A 17534-nucleotide genomic window follows, 5' to 3' on the forward strand; every position below is an offset into this window, starting at 1 on the left:
GATCTGTAAAAGATGCTGCATACTGCTAAGGAGCCCCACACCGCTCACAATGTGGGTGTTGTGCTCCTTTGGTGTGTTTTTTGTGTGTTTTCTCCCTTTTTTTTTGTTTTCAGATATCGGTATCCTGGGGATTACGTCGGATTCCGTGGACTACGTCGATGACCAGCGTTTTTTTGTTGTTTTTTTAATAAAAATGGTCAATGAGGGGTGTGGGGGTGTTTTTATTTGAATAAAAAAATTTTTTAACTTGTGTGTTCTCTTTATTTCTTTACTTTATAGACTTGGAAGCCGTCTAATAGTGGAAGCCGTCTAATAGACGGAATCCATTACTAAGTTGGGGCCTAGTGTTAGCCGGTATAAAATGGCTAACACTAACCCCCCATTATTACCCCAGTACCCAATGCCACAGGGGTACTGGGAAGAGCCGGGTGCCAGTGGTCCCGGAGCGTCAAAATTGGCGCTCCTGGACCGGGCGGCAGCAGGCTGGTAAGATTTAGGCTGGGGAGGGCCTAAACCAATGGCTCTTCCCACCCTGGTGTTACCAGGCTGCTGTCGTTTGGTTTTTAACCCGGCTGGTTATAAAAATAGGGGGGACCCTATGCGGTTTTTTTTTTTAAATAAATAAATAATTAAAAAAAAACGCATAGGGTCCCCCCTATTTTTATAACCAGCCGGGTTAAAAACCAAACGACAGCAGCCTGGTAACACCCCCCTTGGGGGCCAGACTGATGTCAGACTGCACCCATCCCAGCAAGGAAGGGGTTAAGTGACCCCCCTTCCTTGCTGGAGGGGTGCAGTGCAGGGGAGGGTGTGGAGAGAGCTGTATACTCACCCCGATGTGTCCTCTTCGCTGGTCCGCAGCACAATGAAGTCACTGTGCTGCGGACCCGCTAATTATACGTGCGCTGAGCCGATCAGCCAATCAGCTGAGCGCACATATAATTCTAAATGTTTCTTCTAATAATGCTATTGTGATAACATAATTAGAAGAAACATTTGATGTTTTCATTAAAGTAAAGTGATGATTAGTACAGAATGCTCTTTTGCCAGCAATATGAATTAACGGCTTATGGAGCTTCCTGTACTAATTAATATTTAATTAATAAAACACATTTTCGTAGAAATAAATTCAGTTTCGTTATTCAGTAATTTAATTCTAACGAATCCATCATTGTGCAATTAAATATACTGTCAAAAAATAAATATATATATAAATATACATTTATTTATATATATATATTTATTTTAACAGTATATTTAATTGCAAAATGATGATTCGTTAGAATTAAATTATTGAACAACGAAAGGGACTTTATTACAAAGAAAATGTGTTTTATTAATTTAATATATTAACTATTAGAGGCATCGGCATTCGGCATCATTGCAGGCTATTTTTGAAGTACTCCGTACGGACCGCCTGTCAATCCACGGCCGCGTTTCCAGCCGCAAACAATGGTCTTGTTCATTTATTACAGGTCCGTTTACAATAAGGCCGTAGATTCATACATAGTGTGCACTGTGCAGCCGTATATCGTATACTTTCCAGCGTACGCATGAACCACCAAAATACCGCCGCACAATTACAGCCGCAAATACAGCCGCACACTTACATAGTCTGAACCTGGCCTTAAGAAGCAAACTGAAGGTGTCAGTAGCATTTCTGATCATGAGATTACTACTGGACAGTGACGTTTCTTCTGGGAATATTGGCTTCATCCACCATTAATCTGTTAATCGTCCATGATTGTTTGACCTATGCTATAATATACAGTTCTCCATCTATTATGATTATCATTTTAGCAGTGCCCCAATCCCAGACAGAACACATTACTGATAGATAGAATTTTTTCTAAAGAAATATATTTACGCAATCAAAACTTATTGGGTTTATCATCATTACGTGAGTATTTCTTGTAAAATGAAACATAAGCACTTTACAGGTGGTGAGATAAGCTCTGTAATGAAGGAGAGAAATATAGCATGTAGGACTGTTATAAGGTGTTGTACATCCTCCTATTTTTTGCCCTTTTTGGCCTTCCCTTTCCTCCGGCTCCTTTTCCTTTCTTCTTCTTTTTCTTGGACTTCATTGAGTGGCGAACCCTGTACCCCTCTCAATGAGCCTGGATTACTATTGCTGCCCGGGTCATGCTGGCCAGCTCCTTTTCTTCTTCTTCCTTCCTCAGCTGCGCCAGGCGTCTTTCCTCTATGATCTGGACGTATTCCACCTCTAGCACGGCCAGCTTTTCCTTTAATTCGGCTAGTTGAGCCTTCTCCTCTTCATACATTCCCTCGAGTTCCTCTAACTCTGCCTGTGGTTAAGTGATCAGAAGGGAAATCGTTAATGGTCAAACACAACTTTACTTTCAGACATTTGCTTTTTATTTTTGTTAGCTGCTAGATTAATATTTTCTCTATTACAAAACGCTTTCACAATTAAATGGACTGGCAACTGGATATTAATATGCGGTAAAAGAGCATGAAATATTAAAGGAGCACTCCCATCTAGGCAGTAAATGCATAGCTTACAGTGCTGAGCTGTTTGCAAAACACCCATTACATTAATGGGAGTTACTCAAACTGTGTAAAACAGCTGTCTTGGCTGGTTTTAGCTACCTTAACACCTCCAGTGCCCTAAACCAGACCAGTGGGAAGACAGAGAGAAAATGGCACTAATACAGTGGTACTTCGGTCCTCAAACTGCTCCGAACTCAAACAGTTCATTTTTCAAACAGTATTTTCAGGGAAAGTTTGTTTTGGTTGTCAAACTCTTGCTCGGTTCTCAAAACACTTTTCTGGCCCCCAGTCTTGAAAAACAGTAATACCGCGGTATTTGAACGAATATTTACTTGGAAGTAACATTAAGAATTCCCATCCTGTACTGTATAACACTGCTGGAGTGCATATACAGTACAGTAGTAGTACAGTCAGTGCACCACCATCTCCCATCCTGTACTGTATAAGACTGCTGGAGTGCATATACAGTACAGTAGTAGTACAGTCAGTGCACCACCATCTCCCATCCTGTACTGTATAAGACTGCTGGAGTGCATATACAGTACAGTAGTAGTACAGTCAGTGCACCACCATCTCCCATACTGTACTGTATAAGACTGCTGGAGTGCATATACAGTACAGTAGTCGTACAGTCAGTGCACCGCCATCTCCCATCCTGTACAGTATAAGATTGCTGGAGTGCATATACAGTACAGTAGTAGTACAGTCAGTGCACCACCATCTCCCATCCTGTATAGTACTGTATAAGACTGCTGGAGTGCATATACAGTACAGTAGTAGTACAGTCAGTGCACCACCATCTCCCATCCTGTACTGTATAAGACTGCTGGAGTGCATATACAGTACAGTAGTAGTACAGTCAGTGCACCATCTCCTATCCTGTACAGTACTGTATAAGACTGCTGGAGTGCATATACAGTACAGTAGTAGTACAGTCAGTGCACCACCATCTCCCATCCTGTACTGTATAAGACTGCTGGAGTGCATATACAGTACAGTAGTAGTACAGTCAGTGCACCACCATCTCCCATCCTGTACTGTACAAGACTGCTGGAGAGCATATACAGTACAGTAGTAGTACAGTCAGTGCACCACTATCTCCCATACTTTACAGCACTGGGGTGGGGTGGGACACTATACAGTAAAGGATAAGTGAGGAGGTAGTGACTACTGTACTGTAATTGCTGGTTTTGTTGAATGTTTCTTGTATATAATGTACTTTCCAGTATAGAGCTGTTCTGTAATGTAATGTACTGTACAATATAGTGCTGCACTACCAATTAAACACATTTACATTATTTCCTATGGGAAAACACTGCTCCGTTCTCAAGCTGTCTTTCGGAACCAATTAAGTTCGAGAACCAAGGTACCACTGTATTTTATTCTTTTTAGCTTATATTATATACTGTGGCAAATACCTTCATACAAATAACAATATATTCATGTATGCAAATTTACTGTACAGGGTCACTGTACTTAAAAATAACTTTTGACATGTCATAACACAAATGATTCAGGGCCAACAGCACCAGGGAATTAGATCCGTTTATGAAACAGTAGAAGGATGGATCAATCCTTCTACTGTTGTCACAGCTGAGACCAGCTGTGATCAGGAGATATAGTTGGGGAGAGAGCATGGCAGCATGGTGATCCACTCCCCAGCCAATATAGTGATACAGCCAGGGAGTAGATTGTACCGCTGCCACGCTCTCTCCCCGACTATATCTCTCAATCAGAACAGGTCTCAGCAGTGACAGGCATTGCCTGATGACAAAAAGTTATTTATAATGACAGGTACTCTTTAAGTTACCTGCGGCAATATTTATCCCACAGGGAACAAAGGTGTGGCTACCAATATGTATCCTAACAGGAAATAAGTATCTACAGGTGTTGTAACATTTACAGCCCCACTAAATGTCTAGAGGAGCACTAATTATGGAAATATATAAAAGAAAAAAACTGCAATCTTCTTTTCATACCTGTTTTTCTCCCATGTCGCCATCATATTTCTGTATCCAGTTCTCTATTTCAGTTTCCACTTTATATTTTTTCTGTTAAATAAAAAATTAAAATGACGTATGAAGTTACAATAGTGGTCTCTATAGCAGGACACAGCAGCTATTATATACCATATGAATTACAGATACCTCCACAGCGCTCAGGAGGTTGGTAAGAAGCAATGTAGGAATACATGACTGCAGGATCAGATTACACATAAGCTTTGTTTCTGGTATGGAGCCATGGCAGCTGCTGCATAAACCTGATGCACATAGGTCTGCACAGGAGTTATGTACTTAAAATGTTGCTTAATTCATTATTTTATATGCACCGGTGCAAGGTCCCACAACTATTAAATAGAACTTGCCAGATGTGTGGACGTTATCCATGCTTATACTATCCGAGAAGTGCAGCTGGTGACTTGGATTCGCTAGCCCTGTATGGGCGAACATAAGAATATTTGTCCCTCTCAGGCTAGCTATCTTTAATGCACCATGGTGATGTATATGAAATTATCTAACATATGAAATCTTGCAATAAAGTTTATAGCAAAGAATTACATTTTGCTGTGCATTCAATGATTGGTTTAAGTGCTGGCTAACAAGCACCAGTTCACACACTGTAGTGAGAGTGGACCGCAGCGTGGCTGAATAGCTGTGATTGGCATTGGATTAAATAGAACGTGTCAGTTGTTACCTCCTGTCCAAACCATGAGCAGCATGACACAGGCATGGGGTATGAAGTTAAGGAGGGTGACGATAGTGAGAGACTAGAGATGAGCGAATCCACAGTAGGAACAAAGCGAATTGCATATCTGCATTCTGCTTGGAAGTCTGCTCCGCTCTGTGCCGCTCCTCCCCAGGTGCGGGGAAAAGATGGATCCAGTCCAGGGAAACTTCTCTCAATTTTTCCAGGACTGGATCCATCTTTTCCCTGTACCTGGGGAGGAGCGGCACAGAACAGAGCAGACTTCAAAGCCCACAGACTGATGAGCAGAACGCAGATATGAAGGAAGCGATTGGCTTTGTTCCTACTGTAGATTCATTTATGTCTATGGGAGGAGACCTGTTCAGTTAAGACAAGCATGGTTTGGGCAGCATGAAACAGGTTCTTTAAAAAAAAGGTTTTTCAAGATACTTACATTATTTCATATTGTGCTGGGCGCAGTATGAAAATTAATAAAAACCCATAGACATCTACCTCACTTCCACGTCCACCTCATGTTGTGGATCTCTGCTTTTCTTCCTGCATTTACATCCCTAGAGGTCGTATTACCCAGTCTGATGTTCTGGGGAAGAGAATGCCAACCTGTCAGCTCAGTGAGCAGGATAGCAACGGGAAGGGCCGCCCACAATCCTTAGAGCGTCCGGGCAGCCCATTGAAGTCAGAGGCGGTCTGCCTACACAGCTGCTATTACTCAGAGCGACGCGCTGCAGACAATCACTGACAAAATCATGTTCTTTCACCATGTTAAAAGATTCGGCTGATCGTTGCCTTTTAACATGTGCTATTACACTTAATGACAATTGGCCTGAACAGTTGCTAATCGTCCAAGTAAGGCTGATAATTGTTCAGTGTAATAGGAACATTAGAAGTATGAAAAATAACAGTGAGCGGGATGATAAAGCCAATTATGGGATTTTACCTACTTGCACCGTAACTATATGACTACACCTATATATATTGCCCTCTTAAGAGACTGGAGATGATCAGAGCGTGATCAGAGGGTGATCAGAGGGTGACAGAGAGATGTTCTGGATAAAGAAGAGGAATGCTGGACGCACGTCACTGAGATTAACTTCTGGAAAGTTATCATTTGTAGACACAATCCCAAGGACCCAGAGACTCTTATCTATAAACAATTTATGGAAAACAAATACATTGTGCTCTTGGATTCATGAAAAAGTATCTTTGTACAGAATGTATTGTTTTAACCTTTTTGACCTTTTTGAATAATAATAATGAATACTAATATAGATACCATTGCGCATGACTGAATATCTAAATCACTAGCACCGCCTCATCTATGTCTTATTAGCATTTGTTACCACCCTATATTTATATCTGTCTATAAAATGTGATGACCATAATAAAACTTGGGCCATTTTCTCCAGGCTTATAATCATGATACATTGTCTTATCTGTGTCAGTGACGTATAAGTAACGAGTGGGAACACTGCAGATTCCAACTCTAGATATAATTTAAAAACCATCCTTTACCTGGGTTTTCGGCTTCTCTCCATAGAGAGAGGTCACATATAAATTTAACCTTATCACGGGAGAATGTAAGATGCCACAGAGTGATCCCCAAAGGAACACGGTACAGGCTCAGCACAACAAAATGCGAGCATCCAGAATGCCCCTTTAAGGGTCTGTTCACACGTACAGACTCGCTGCATATTTATCGCTGTGAGTTTCTCGCACAGAAATCCACAGCGATACTGATTGCTATCAAGTCAATGTATGTATATTCTTGCTGCGTGTTTGGTGCGATTTTTTACATGCGAGTTTTGATTTTCACATGATTGTCACAGGCAAGTTCAACACCACAAAAAACACAGCTACTTTCATGCGAGTTCTGTGCGAGTTTTACGCAGCGAGTCTGTACGTGTGAACAGACCCTAAAGGTTATAACAAACTGGATCTGTGTTTTCCTAATCCAAAAATAAACTCAAGGATTGTCCAGTATGTAAGGGAACACCATAGCCTTTTTGTATTATGTGAATCTATATTACTATTACAAATTATGATTACAAACACAGAATTTTACATGAGGACCAAAAAAACCACAATACCTTTCTAAGGCTTAGCTCTATCTCCCGATTCTCTGCAATTGTAGCGTTGAGCTGTGATCTCAGTTGCTGCAGATCCTGCTGAAGCTTTGCGATTTTCCTTCGGAGGCTCGCAGTCGGACTTCTGCTGCACCTCTGCCTCCTGCATTGTGCGTTTTACCTGGTTTTCTGAAATCTTCTCGCAGCTGATGCGATTGATCTTAAGCTGCCGTATACTCTCATTTTTCTTGGCAATCTAGAGACAAAAGTACAAGATAGTAATAATACAGAAAAATAGTAGATAAAATTGGTAATACTAACACTGCATAATGGTGATATATTACAAACTGCTGTAATAGTTCCTGCTGGTTTACATCATGTTAAAAAGGGAATCTGTCAGATGGTACCGCATAGTGTAACTAATCACAGTGGCAGGTAAAGGTTCACCCTTCACAGCTATACCTTAAATTTGTGAACTTCTGCTTGTGAGCCGAGCCACTTGTGTTTTTACGTGTATGGAAATAAGTAGCAATGTCCACAAGGAGCAACTGATCACCTCAAGTACCCTAAGGGTAGTACCCAGAATGTCCATCTCATATCCATCCCATATGACTTGCTTCCTCCTTCTGCATCTCATTGACAGCCTCTCTAGTGTATGTTGTAGGGCAGAGGTCTCTTGATAACTGGCAGCTTGATGTACACTGTTTAATTAAAGTGTACCAATTATCCCCTCCCCCATCGTTGTACAGGTCGCTCCTGCAGGCAGAATATCATGGATACGTCCACACTGGGTGAGCTCCTCATTCTTATTCTATGAGGCTTGCGTAGGAACTCACCTGCCACAGTTACCTAATCTGGGGGCAGAAGCAACTACGCGCTGAACGGGAAAACCTGCATAATGACAGGTGTTCTTTAAAGTGTCACTGTCGTTTACTTTTTTTTTTGCAGAAATCAATAGTATAGGCAATTTTAAGAAACTTTGTAATTGGTTTATTAGCTGAAATATGCATTTTTATCATGAAAAAGCAGTTTGAAAGCTCTCCCCCCTGTCTTCATTGTTCTCTATAGGAGAGAGGAGGGGTGGAGGGAGATGAGGCACCAAACAGGGCAACAAAGAGTTAATTTACAGCTACATCACCGGCTTTTCTCCTCTGAAGTCAGCACTGACCTTTCTGACCTCTGAATACTGCTTTTCACACTGGTCCCGCTGTGTAATCCTTTCTTCTCTGCTCTCTGCTAGCCCACTAACCTCCCTCCTCCCCTCTCCATAGGTTACACAGGGCTCAACTGATGTAAAAGAATTGAGATTTCCTGATAATGAGCAGTGGATGACAGAAAGGGAGGGGGAGACCTGGGGAAAGGCTTTTTGAATGCAGATAATGGCATATTTGCCTAATAAACCAATTACAAAGTTTCTTAAAATCGCCCTGGACTATGATTTCTGGAAAAAAAAAAATGACAGTGACACTTTAAAACACACCTGCCATTATGCAGGTTTTTACGTTCTTCTGCTGCCAGATTAGGTAACTGTGGTAGGCGAGTTCCTTGCGCGAGCCTTATAGAATGAGAATAAGGAGCTCACCCAGTGAGAAGCAAGTAGTCATATGGGATGGATATGAGATGTACATTCTGGGTACTACCTTAGGGGTACTTGAGGTGATCAGTTGCTCCCTGTGGACATTTGCTACTTATTTCCATACACGTAAAAACACAAGTGGCTCAGCTCACGAGCAGAAGTTCACAAATTTAAAGGTATAGCTGTGAAGGTGTTTGTAACCTTTACCTGGGCACTGTGATTAGTTACATTCCCCCAGTGTTTGTAAGTTCATGACTTCTTGTCTCTTCTCCATTTGTGAGCTGATGTGGCTCCCGACCGTCACTCAATGTTGAATGTGTCTCACGAGGGGCAAAACGTTAGGAACATGTAGGGGATTGAAGTGCTGGGCACTTGAGGTGATCAGCTCTGCCGCATGGGTACATGATGTTACATTTGCATATATACAAGTTAAAAGGGGCATACTGATAAAATTTTTATTATATTGCTGGGCTGGTAAAAAAAGAACAAATAAATGCTGCTTACCTACCCACAGCTCCCACTTGTCTCTTTCTGGTCCTCAGTTCCTGCCTCCCACACATTTCTAAACAAGAGATCGGTGAAGGACGTGTCTACTCAGCCATCACTGGCCGAGAAGGGAAACTGCTACAACCCGTGATTGGCTGAGCAGGCAGCTTCTGCTACTATCTCTCCCCTGAAAAGCAGGTAGAAGAGACCAAACAGTGCGGGACCTTAAATTGCAGTTGCAGTGTAAGCTGCAGGGGGTTAGGGGTAGGTCAGTATAATTATTATTTATTTATTTATTTTTACTATCCCGATAAAAACAATAATTACTTTTGAACCCCAGAATCCCCCTTTGAATGGTACTCCAGCAAAAAATTGGTTTTCAAATGAACTGTGTCAGAAAGTTATTGGATTTGTAATTACTTTCTATCTTAAGCCCTCCAGTACTTATCAGCTGCTGTATGTCCCTGCAGGGAAGGGTGTATTCTAATCCAGTCTGACACAGTGCTCTCTGCTGCCACCTCTGTCCATGACAGGAACTGTCCAGAGCAGGAGAGGTTTTCTATGGGGATTTGTCACTGCTGTGGACAGTTCCTGTCACGAACAGAGGTGGCAGCAGAGAGCACTGTGTCAGACTATAATGAATACACCACTTCCTGCAGGAAACACAATAGCTGATAAGTACTGGAAGACTTGAGATTTTTAAATAGAAGTAATTCTTTAAAAACCAGTTTGAAAACCACATGTGGTTGCGTTTTGCATTTATGGAAGTCTATGTGGTGAGAACCACAATAAAAATGACACTAAGGACAGAATATACTGCAACTAAAACAAACAAAGCAGTACAATATTGGAATTCCTTATTCTTTCATATGTAGGCACATTATTATATATGTAAAATATAATCGGATAAAAGCAGCACAAGTGCCAGCACTGTAAACCCCTAGCAAAGATCCCGAAAGTTTATCCACCTTTAGGCTATGTTCACACTACGTATATTTCAGTCAGTATTGCAACCAAAACCAGGAGTGGATTAAAAACACAGAAAGGCTCTGTTCACACAATGGTGAAATTGAGTGGATGGCCGCCATATAGCAGTAAATAACTGACATTATTTCAATACAACAGCCGTTGTTCTAAAATAGCAGCACATATTTGCCATTATATGGCGGCCATCCACTCAATTACAACATTATGTAAACAGATCCTTTCTGTGTTTTAATCCACTCCTGGTTTTGGTTGCAATACTGACTGAAATATACTGACTGAAATATACGTAGTGTGAACCCAGCCTCAGGCTGCACACTTAGTAAGAGACTGGCTGGTCTCTGAAAAGATCATCCCAGCCGGTACTGCAGTAACGGCCGGATGATCTTTGGGGCCGCAGAGTTTCTGATGCGAGCGCATCCATGCACGCCCGCATCAGAACTCCCCACAGCACACAATATAGTGTGCGCAGAAAACTGACATGTCAGTTTTCTACGCCGCCAGGGATTTCGGCCGGAGTGTATACGAAGTGTAACAACGGCCACAGGCTTGTAACAACGGCCGTGATTTCCGCAGCACTTATGTAGTGTGAACATAGCCTCGTCGCGGAAAGTCGTTGCATACCTCAGTATCCCGATCCAGAATAGCTGCATTAAGTTCTTCTTCCAAAGCCAATAAAACAGCCCTGTTCTTGTGGTCGCGCAGTGTGATCTCTTGAAGATAGTGCATTCTCTCATTCTGCTCTAGTGGACTGGTGAGCAGCATCTCATAAAGGAATGCCCTCAATTCTGATAGAAAGTGGATCAATGTCTGTGACGACTGATCCCTTACATTCCCTTCAGATCTTAAAGCTTGGCAGGCTGTTGGATTTGCCAAAAACAACCTTAGAGTACTCCTCACAGAGCTCTGAACACCCTGGCGAAGTGCGCCAAAGTGTACGTCAGCATTTTCCGCCATATTTGTTGTTTCACTTTGGAAACTGGTATCATCCTCTCTGCTTTTCATACGTTGAAGATGTCTTTGCATGTTATCCTGTAGCCTCTTGTGCTCCCTCAATGCCCCCGTCAGCTCAGATCCAAAAATCACACTGTATCTATCCAGATTTTCAATGGCGTGTTGGAAAAGACTGACTAGCTCTAGCTTTTTTGATCGTTTCATCAAGCACGGCCACCACTCTCTGTGTCTCTATGGAGGTTAGCTTCTTACGACCCGGTTCCAGCATCTTCAGGCTGTCAATATTTGGAAGCATCTTAATGGGACTGAGCTTCAAGAGTCTCCCGACATTTCCAGGTGGGGATTGCAGTGGCTGAGGGGAGGACAGCATGACGGGCTGGGTGGTGGAAAGGATATCCGACGCCATGTTCAAGACGTTGAGCACATATACTTGCTTAGGAATGGGAGGCTGTAATGGATCAAGCATCAGACAATGTTAATGATACAAAGGAAAAGTTAAAATGATTTCACATAAGTCCAATAAAATACTCGTCATACTGTGTTTCTCCGACAATAAGACCTACCCCGAAAATAAGTATGGTGGAACAACTACAGAGGGGGCAGGGAGGTATACAGTATGAGGACTATATGCAGAGGGTGTGTATACAGTATGGGGGAGCAACTACAGAGGGGGAGGGAGGAATACAGTATGGGGACTACCTGCAGAAGGGGATGTATACAGTATGGGGGAACAACTACAGAGGGGGGAGGGAGGTATACAGTAAGGGGACTACCTGCAGAAGGGACATGTATACAGTATGGGGGAACAACTACAGCGGGGGCAGGGAGGTATACAGTATGGGGACTACCTGCAGAAGGGGATGTATACAGTATGGGGGAAAAACTACAGAGGGGCAGGGAGGTATACCAGTATGGGGACTACCTGCAGAGAAGATGTATACAGTATGGGGAACAACTACATAGGGAGGAGGGAGGTATATAGTATGGGGGCTACCTGCAGAGTGGGATGTATACAGTATGGGGGAACAACTACAGGGGGGGGGGGGAGGGAGGTATATAGTATGGGGACCTTACTGCAGAGAGATGTATACAGTATGGAAAAAAAAACTATAGAGAGGGGAGTGAGGTATACAGTATGGATGTTTAAACTACAGGGGAATTATAGTATAGAGGCCTAACAGTAGGACATACAGTATGGCGGCTAACTACCCTATAGCCTGGGGCTACAGTATAGGGGCATACTGTGTTTCTCCAAAAATAAGACCTACCCTAAAAATAAGCCCTAGCCCTTTTTTTCAGAGAAAAAAATAATATAAGACTCTGTAATGTAATGACACAGCTGCAAAGATTCAAACACTTTCCTGCTCCCGGCATCATATTAATACATGTTGCCGGTGGGGAAAGAATACGCTACAGGGCTTCCCTGTCCGTGGGTTCTGTGTTTCACGTGGGAATAAGCCCTTAGCCCAGAATAAAAATCAGTCTCTAGCAACAAACAAGCAGTTGGGAGGGTCTTAGCTTGTGCTGTGTGCAGAAGAGAGATGAAGCCTATGCTAGGTCTGTGAGCCTGTCTCCCTCCCCCAGAGGGTCCACACTGTGCCTGAAAGGTAAGTGAATGGTTCCCTCTCATCTCTAACCACTCATAAAGTTCTGGTCAGCTGTCCCTTGGGTTGTTACTATGTATGTACACATTGCGGTAGTAGTAGTAGTAGTTGTTCACTGCTTAGTGTAACCCAGGGGTAGGGAACCTTGGCTCTTCAGCGGTTGTAAAACTACAACTCCCATCATGCCTGGAGTGTAAGAGCTAAAGCTTTGGCTGTCCAGGCATGATGGGAGTTGTAGTTTTGCAACAGCTGGAAAGCCAAGGTCCCCTCCCCCTGGTGTTAACCCCTTCCTTGCTGTTCCTTACCGCTCACATAGCACCTAACAAAGCAAGTAACTCCATCTCCCCACCTATAGTGATGTACTGTGTATAGTGCTCCAGCACAGTGGTAGTCTGTACAGTCCTGTGCAGTCCTGTCAGAGAAGAGTATGTGCTGTGTCATGTCCATAGACAAATGCAAACCTTAGAAGGGATATAAAGAAAAAAGGCACCGCACCTGCAGAGAGCCGGCGGACTCTTCTCTCTCAGCACTACCTGTGTCCTTTTTTCCGTGTACAATTGCCATGGAAACGAATCACGTGACTTGGTGATGTCCCTAGCCAATGACAGATTGCCCCTTATTGCGCAGGCGCAGAAGGCCAACCTACTTCGGCAATAACATATGGCGAGGACTGGAAAAAAAGAAGGCAGGGCTGCAAAGGAATGTTGCGCATGCGTCGTTCGGGTACCCATAACTTCTGTTGTCCAGCGCGCATGTGCGGAAGGATACGGTGAGGCTCTGTAGGTGCTGAAGTGATGGTGTTTTAATTTAGTCCTGATTGCAGATGCCAGAAACCCGCGGCAGGAGATCGCCGCGTCACGTGATGCTAAAGCGGACTTGAAAAGTACAGCGGACACGCGCGGGACCGGCCAGGTAACACTTCAGGTGTGAATGAGTTCCTATGCGATGGTGATGTGCAGTCGGACGGGGCAGGGAGATGTCTTGGGAGTTTTGATGACTTCCATGCATAGAAGTGACTTTAGTATGACTTGGGTGATACTGTAAAACTACAACTCTCATCATCCCCTAGCAGCAGCTGGCATAGTCTAGAGCAGCGTCCCCCAACCTGTGGCTTTGAAGATGTTGCAGAACTACAACCTCCATCATGTTGTGATAACACTTGGCATGGTCTACTGCAGTTTTCCCTCAACCTTAGCGTTTATGGAACTACAACTCCCATCATGCACTGGCAGCCTTTGTCATGGTCCAAAGTAGTCTCCAACTGTGTCTCCCCAGATATTGCAAACCTACAACTCCCATCATGCTATACTACCCCTGGGCATGGTCTGATGCAGTGATCCCCAACCTGTGCCACCGCAGCTGTTATGAAACTACAACTCCCATCGTGCACTGACAGCTTTTCACATGGTCCAATGCAGTATTCTCCAACTGTGCCTCCCCAGCTTAAGCATTACTACAACTCTCATCATTTCTAGCAGCCTCTAAAGGGGTCTCTCTGAACTTGTGACTCTCATTGCTGTTACATTACTACAACTCCCATCATGAACTGACTGCCTTTCACATGGTCCAATGCAGTATTCCCCAGTCATGGCTCCCAAGTGCTTATAAAGTACAACTCCATCATGCACTGACAACCTTTCACATGGCCGTATTCTCCAATCGTGGCTTCCGCAGATATTGCAAACCTACAACTCCCATTATGCTCCCCCACCCCTGGGCATGGTATGATGCAGTGTTCCCCAACCTGTGCCTCCCCAGCTGATGCATTACTACAACTCTCATCATTCCTAACAGCCTCTGACATGGATCTAGGAAACTCCAACTCCTATCATGCTCTGACAACCTCTGGCATGGTGTAATGCAGTGTGCCCCTACAGACAGACACCAGTTGAGGAACATTGCCAAAGACCAGGAATGGGCAACTGCACCCCTCCATCTGTTGCAAAAAAAAAAAAACCCTACAATTCCCATCATGCCTTGTCAGTTAGGGCTTTAGCTGTCCAGGCATGATGAGAGTTGTAGTTTTGTAACCGCCTAAGAGCTGCTGTGACCTCACCCTGCCATAGACCATGATGGAAGGAATAAAGAAACCTTTTATGTATGACATGGAGAAGGTAGATCTGACATCATGGGAAAAAGTTTTCTGGCAACAATAAGAATTATTCCATTGATGATGTCAGAGATTGGAGATGAAGTCATTCTTGGCTAAGAATATGGGTCAGATGTGAACGCTGAAATGGTCAGTGTAATGCAGAAGATGATGGTGGTAAACATTGGGTTAATTACTGACGTTACTAGAATGTGAAACCTGTCTGGTCACATTGATTCCTTAGAAAATATGACATGTACTAACATGAATGTCTGAATGGTAAAACAATGGACATGATGGTCTCTGTGAAGGTATGGTATCATGGCGACTAAGAATTAAGGTGGTACGTCACCAGATGTGGTTGGTAAATCCACAGTAATAAAACGATGTATCACTTACATTGTTCTGTGCAACTGATCCAGAGATCTCCTCCTGAATAACATGGACAATAAGTAGTCCTTCTCCATCATGTGCATGTGCTCAGTAGTCCTTAATATTCATGAGAAGCAGAAAACTCTGCCCACCAGCTGCTGATTGGTAGTTACCTATCCATGCTGTGTATAGTCAGAAACTGTCAATCAGCAGCTGGAGGCGGGGGGAGGGGTGTGGCCAAGAATCCTATTCTCCTGCATATTAGGAGAACGGCTGAACAGAATGATGTAAGTAACACACCGATCTGTTCAGTATTTTTCTCACTAGTTTATGCTGCCCTTATTTACACAGCATAAACCTAGTGACAGATTCCCTTTCAACCTGCCTGGGATAACGTTTAACTATTAGAGATAAACGGACCTTGAGTGTGCGGGGGTCCAAACCCGAACACTCTGCATTTGATTACCAGTGGCTAAAGAAGTTGGAAGTAGCCTTAAGGCTGCCTGAAAACATGGATACAGCCATAGACCCAAGTTTGTATCTATGTTTTCTTCAGGACTCCTTAGGGCTGCATCGAATTTCTTCAGCAAACCCCCAACTTTAATAGCTATATATCTAGATGGAGTGGGTGGTCTTTTTGTTCTGACAATCTTCTTTTTCTTTTATGTGTCTTATGTACCAGGCAGGTTTAGTGATGATGAAAGTGTTAAAAATATCTTATACTCGTGAGCGTTCCCGTCTACGTATCATGTGAGACATCCATCGGATGGTTCAGCCCATGGCTATTACTGTGCTGTATTTCATGTGGTTGATCTGTGTCCGTTCTTGTTATCTGCAGCGGCCCTGTGATTGGCGCCGTAGCTTGAAGACTGGAAGGTGCTCTTCTTCAGGCTCACTCCATAATGTGAGGGTTACCCCATGTCTGCTTCTCCATTTATTCCTGTTGGGATTAGTGTCCAGATGAAAGACACCTAGTCATCATGTCGGGAACGCAAGAAGATGATGAGCCGCTCTTATTCACTTTAGAAGAAAATGGAGGGTGTGCTACTGTTCCAGAGACGGATAATAGCAGTGATGTGGCTTTAGGTAAGAATCTTTATCCAGTATTAAAGGGGTTGTGCCATCTCCTCCTTTTCAGTTTGGCCCTGCAGTGTTCTGCTCTCACTTCCTGTTCAGCGCAGCAAGAGTGAGGATGGGATGCAGCAGGGCCAAGCTGAATCAGCTCGGCATTGCTGTGTCTCCCCCTGACATTACACACGTCTCAAGGGACAATGCAAGCCCTGGAGACGCGGGATGTCAGAGGGAGATGTAAAATTATACTTACCAGCTCCCCGACCACAAGTCTCATCACTGCCCGGCCCACAATCTGACCGCCCCCAAACCGCTTGTACCGTCAAATAGCTGCTTTTAATCCAAGATCTGTCCCGGGGGTCCGTTCGCCAGGTGATGCAGTTATTGTCATAAAAAACAACTTTAAACTTGCAGCCCCGTGCCCAACTGCAGTGGCCTAGAGCAGCGCTTCTCAAACCTTTTCTACTAGAGCCTCACCCAACAAACAAAATGATGCCTGGGCGTCCCCAGACTGACTAAAACTATTGCTCAGTCTACCCTCTATTTGTCTCCTAATCTCTGTATAACATTAACCCCGGCCTAGACGACTAGGACATACCGGTAACATCCTGGAAGTCTGTGCCCAGACGACCCTGGACGTACCGGTCCGTCCTGAGCTATGAAGCACGCTCTGAAGCGGAGCGCGCTTCATAGCAGGTGAGCACCTTACTGTTAATGACACGCTGCAGCGATCGCACTGCAGAGTGACATTAACTCCTTAAACGCTGCGCGGCCACGGCGTGTAAGTGACAAGGGGAGTCCCCTGTCACTTACCGATCGTTAAAACGGACCGCCGGAGGTCTCTCACCTGCCTCCGTGTGGTCCGATCGGCGCTCTGGTCACTGAGCCTGCACATGCAAGCTCAATGAGCAGAGCGCCGATAACACTGATCAATGCTATGCCTATAGCATAGCAATGATCAGTGTAAAAATCAAAGTATTGTATGTACAAGTCCCCCAAAGGGACTTAAAATGTATAAAAAAAAAAAAAGTTAAAATCACTAACACACTACCCCAAAACCCCTCCCCCAATAGAAGTTTAAATCACTCCCCTTTCCCATTATATAAATAAAACAT

At 43.7% G+C, this 17534-nt stretch overlaps 1 pseudogene; it reads right to left on the reverse strand.

Moving 5' to 3' along the window:
- Positions 1-1871: 1871 nt before the first annotated feature.
- Positions 1872-13489, reverse strand: LOC138775498 (dynein regulatory complex protein 10-like; annotated as a pseudogene).
- Positions 13490-17534: the final 4045 nt, after the last annotated feature.

Source organism: Dendropsophus ebraccatus, unplaced genomic scaffold, assembly GCF_027789765.1.
Source record: "Dendropsophus ebraccatus isolate aDenEbr1 unplaced genomic scaffold, aDenEbr1.pat pat_scaffold_1676_ctg1, whole genome shotgun sequence".
NCBI lineage: Eukaryota > Metazoa > Chordata > Amphibia > Anura > Hylidae > Dendropsophus > Dendropsophus ebraccatus.